The sequence below is a fragment of the Numida meleagris genome, chromosome 16 (assembly GCF_002078875.1).
Source record: "Numida meleagris isolate 19003 breed g44 Domestic line chromosome 16, NumMel1.0, whole genome shotgun sequence".
Taxonomy (NCBI): domain Eukaryota; kingdom Metazoa; phylum Chordata; class Aves; order Galliformes; family Numididae; genus Numida; species Numida meleagris.
The window spans coordinates 733,916-739,103 of record NC_034424.1 but is presented as its reverse complement, the minus strand read 5'-3'; positions in this window follow the sequence as shown (position 1 = coordinate 739,103).

Genomic DNA, 5,188 nt, shown 5'->3' with positions numbered 1-5,188 from the left:
TGCTCAACCACTTTTGGTTTCACTGTGAGCAGCTGTGTGCAGCGACGCCGTGACCTCCTCTGGGCCACAGCCACAAGGAGATGTCACATTGGCTACACCTGGGGACCTTTTTTAGGCTGTTTCCTGTTATTTTTTCCGTGATGGGGAATTCCATGTACTGAGGACAGCCTCAGTGGGAAGAGAACGGCTGTCACCTTTGTGCTGACCCGGGGCCTCCCAGCACTTTGCCATTGCTCCACCGGTCCTCACCCTGGGGACAGCATGGGGACACCACCACCCTGTCCCCAGCAAAGACCTGGGCTGGAGCAGGGCCACCCTACTCCTGGGAAGCTCTGGGCCCTCTCAGCGCCCAGCTCCCAGCCAGGCCCTTAGCTCCGGCTCTCTCCCAGCACAGCTCTGCTTTCTGTCCTGCCGCCCGCTTGTCCTCGCTCGGCTCTAACAGTCCCCGTTTGTTTGGCTCTTGCTGCCGGCTGGAGCTGGGGCTGCATGCCGGGGCTGCCTATGCACAAGGGCCCCTTGTTTGCTGCTGCTCACCGGCCTACCCCCTCCTTGCTCACCCCTCGCCTGCTGTAGCAATTTATCCCAATTAGCCAGGCCCCTTCCTGCTGCCGGCTGCACCGCAGAACCCCGTCCTTCCCTCTCCATAGTGATGGTAACAGCACTGTTCCATGTGTGGGGACACCCCCTGGGCCACCACCCTGGGGATGTGGGCACCTGGAATGGAGCTGCTTGCTTGGGGTGGGATATGGGGGACTGTGCCACATTCCAGTGTCTGGAGGCCGTGACTCCCTGTATGCCCTGGTCAGAGGATGAGCATGACAGTGCCTGGTCCGGCAGCTGCCAGCCCTGCAGCATCGGCTTCCCCATATCGTGCTGGTTTCCATCCTGCCCCAAACACAGGGGCCGGGCAGCGTGGGCACAGCCTGATGCCTTCCTCTACATGACACGCCACTGCCGGCACCTTCCTCCCACAGCTGCTGGCCTCACAACACCCAGGGCAGGCACATGAAGCCTCTACTTGCTGACGCAGGCTAGGGCTGCAGCCTGCCACAGCCATTCCCATGCATCAGGGCCACCTTCCCCTCCTGAGCCCTGGGGTAGTGCTGGGGATCCCTGTGCAGGAGCACCCCCCTGGTCAGGACAGAGCATTTATTCCTGCACCCTGGCAATGTGCATCCCCTGTGCATCAGGACAGGCAGACCCAACATCCTCTGCTCATGAGCTGTGGGGTGAGCAGAGCCCCACTGCACGGCAGCAGTACAGGGGAGAGCCTCCCCAGCAGGACCACACTGCGGTCATGCCAGGACGCAGCATTGCGGTGCAGGCATCAGCAGGCAGTGCGGTGCTGCTGGGATGGCTGCGAGCACCCCCTCTCGTGCTGACAGCAGCCCTGGGCTCCCAGGGTTGGGGCTTGGCAGTTTGAGTTGGCCTGTCTGCTCCCATTTGTGTCTGCTGTGTTTGCTAGCACTGGGTTCGCACAGCCTGGCAGCCCCATGCTGCTGCAGTCTCCTGCACCGCGCGTGTGCGTCAGGGTCCTCCCGTGACCCCATCACACCTTGGCAGAACCCTGTTCTGCACTTGCCCTCGGGCGTGCACCCAGAGCAGCACTTTAATCCTCATCCACAGGACTCATCCTCATAGGACTCCTCATCCTCATCCATGACTGCTGCACAGCATCCTGCAGGCTGCGTGCTGCCTGGGGCTCTGCACAGCTTCCTGTGCCCCCCAGATCCATGGATGCCCCTGACACGCAGTGCCAGCTGACAGCGGTGCAGGTCTGTGCACAGTGCTGCCCTTGGTGGCTCCCCCAGCACCCCAGGCAGTCGAGTTCCCTTCCAGGCTGCAGCACTCTCTTCAGGCTTTCACTTTGGAGCTGGACCTGTGATGACGGCTCTGTTCCCTGCACCCTGCACGGGAGCACCAAGGGTTTGGAAGAAATCAATCAGAGGGAAGAGGCAGTGGAAACCCCAAGGCCAGGTGATGCCCATAAGCCCTGGAAACCACTGCATTGCTGGAGCACCCCACAACCATTGCTGCCATGCAGGAGGTACCCCCCTCCCGTGGGAGTCAGGCGCTGCCCAGTGTGATGCTGGGAATTCCCAGCTCCCCAGGCACCAGCCTGTCCCCAGCTCTGCACACCGCTGCACCTTTCCTGTGCAGAGCCCCATGCTGCAGCTCTGCGTGCTGCACTCAGCCCTGCTCAAACCACAGCAAAGGCGCAGGCACGCGGGGCCCCATGCACCCCTACAGCCACAGAGGCAGGCGGACGGCTGCACACCCACACTGCTCCCACGGGGGTAAAGCAAAATCCTCGGGTTCAGCTTCACCCCAAGTGAGCTAGAAATGCAGAGTAGTGCTGTGTGTGCGGGCACCAGCTGCCCGAGCCGGGCAGGCGTGATAGCAGGAGGCCCCGCAGGGACAGCAGGGTAACAGCCGGAATGACACAAGTGCACCCGTCCCACCCAGCAGTCCAGGCACCAGGGCTGCTCCACTGACTCCCAGCAGAAGAGCTGGGAAGAGCCACAGCACCACTCCTGAGCCCCTAATGGCTGAGCACGCCCGGTGTGCAGGCGGGGATCTGGGGGGCTGGGGGGGTCACCGCGGCCAGGAGAGAGGGGATGGCAGTCAGACCCCGCTGCCTCAGTTTCCCCTCCCCATCTCCATCCGTCCCATCCTGCCATGGGGCACTGGGGGGGCCCCCACTCAGTGGTTGATGTGCAGCACCAGGGGTGTGATTTAATCGTAAAAAAAAAAAAAAAATGTTCTTTGCTGCTGGGATCTTTGTGGAGCTTTTGGAATGCACAGTGACCACATGTGCACCGAGTTCAGCATCCCTGTGGCCCCCAGGCTTGTGCATGGCAGCACAGGGGTGAGCCATGGATGCTAGGGCACTTTGCAGATATTCTGAGCACCGCGTTTCTCATGTTGAGGGTTGTATAGAGGGCTGGAAGCCCACAGAGGACCACTTCCACTCCCCTGAAGGCGCATTCAAACAGTGCATAAATGGTCAGGGCCCTATGGCCCCAGCCCACGCACTGCTGCTGCTGCAAACAGCAACCAGGGCAGAAATAGTGGCTCGTAGCAAGAATTCCACCACCTCCTTGGCCAATGTTCCAACAGCATTCCTCCTTCAGAGCTCTGTTGACTCACCCTGAGCAAGGGTCTGTGGGAGCCCAGCCCTGACCCTGCTCTGCCTGGGGCTCACCCCTTGCCATTGCAGTAATGCCACCTCAGCCGGGTCCAGCTGTGGTCCTATCTTGACCCCACTGATGCTCAACACTGCGCAGAAGGAAGGAGACAACCTCGTGGGGATGGACTGCACCAGGTACCTGGTACAGCCCTGCTGAGCACAGCTGCTCTGTGCAAAGCTGGAGGTGAGCTCATTTTTGGGTGCATTATCAGCGTGCTGAGTGATTCACCTGCACACAACCTGGTCATTGCAAGGAGCAGGCTGGATTTTGGAATGAGCTGTTGATGTGTACAAGACCCAGGCAAACAAACTCCATAACAAGAGTGGCAGGCAGCAAATAGACAGGACATGAATCACTGCCAGTGCAGGTGCTGCAAGTGTCCACAGAGCGCAGGTGTGCGTGAGGAGCTCGGTGCTGGGTCGGTGCGCGGCGCCGGGGCTGTTGGCACTTGTCCTGTGGGACAAGCAACCACCCTGAGGGAGCAGGTCACTGAACACACTGTTAATCCAGATGTGCAATAAAGTGCTGAGTGTGTGGCTGGATCGAGGAGATCTGGGGTGATGGAGATGATGGGGAAGAAATGTAGGGTCAGGTTATCTTGTGGCATAACCATGCATTTCCATGTGGTTGCACCATTGGTGCTATAGCTTGCACTACATAGAGGTTTGGAAATGATGGATGTGTGACACTGGGAAGCAATGGGCACCTTGGCACCAACGCGCTCTTATTCAGCAGGAAGGATCCCTGATAGCATTTGTGATTGTTTTTAAATAGAGCTGTTGCTTAACTCGCCAAATAGCAGCGTAATAACGCCGCGTGCCTGGGTCAGCACAAGGGATGCCACAGGAATTAATAACAGAAAATGGCTCACGCTCACTCACTTCCTGCAATTTCCTTTGCTCTGTGAGTTCAGGCAGAACACATCGGTTCTTGCTATCTGAATTCAAAAGTCCCAGCAGGAAACCAGGCAAAAAAAGTGGCATGGAGGACAGGGAAGATTAATGCCTGTTTTGCACCATGAGGCTGTGGGACAGCAACAGCCCTTCGGGACAGTGATCAAAGAATGGCACTGGGAGGGACAGCAGCAGCAGGGGGACAAAGCTGAAAGTGTGTGAGCCTTGTACACATGAAAGCAGAAGTGTGAAGGCACGGTGCCCATTATCTGGTCCCAGCACAGCCCCAGACCCCACAGCTCAGGGATTTCATTGTGGTGAGGGCTCAGCAGGGGCTCCGGTACAGAGATCCGTGGCTGGAAATGGGCACTGCAGCCAGGGAGGTGAAGGAGCTCAGAACCAGGCAAAATCTTGAGGCCAGCTGGCTAGAGGGAAGGAGCAGAGAGCAGGAGGGGCAGCACGGGCTGCAGTACCCCAGCAGTACCCAAAGGAGCGTGGTGAGCCCCCAGCACCCTGCCCCAAACCGAGGCAGCAGCCCTGCACGCTGCTCTCCTGATGCTGCGTTGGGTGCCCAGAGCCTTGCACTGTGCTGAGCCCACCAAAGCCCTGGCACAGCAGGCAGGCCCCGTGCCCCCGGGCTCCCAGGGAGCAGGATGATGCTCAGTAGGGTTTGGACCTCAGGTGTGGGGGGGTTCATCTGCAGAGCTGGGCCGCAGGTCTGGCAACGGAGCCCTGGGTTGCAGGTGGGCTGCGTGGGGCTGGCCCAGCAGCGGGGCCGGGGGGCAGCGTGCCACAGGCTCGGGCCATTTCCCAGCCTCAAATCCCGCGTGGGACACAGCGACATCCCCGTGGGCTGCCTCCCTACCCCCTCTCCGCCCCCCCAGCAGAACTCCCCCACCAGCAGCGCAATGCTGAGTCACCGCGCCCCCCCCCCGCCCTCTCCGTAGCCGCACCAGGGGGGGCTCGGAGCGGGCGGACCCCCCGGGGGGCAGCGTGTAGGGGGAAGGGGGGGCAGGAAGGAAGCGGGGTCGAGCCCCGGGGAGGCGGCGGCGTGCGGAGGGGGCGGGCGCGGGGCGGAGGGCGATGCGGCCGCGGGCCCCGCGC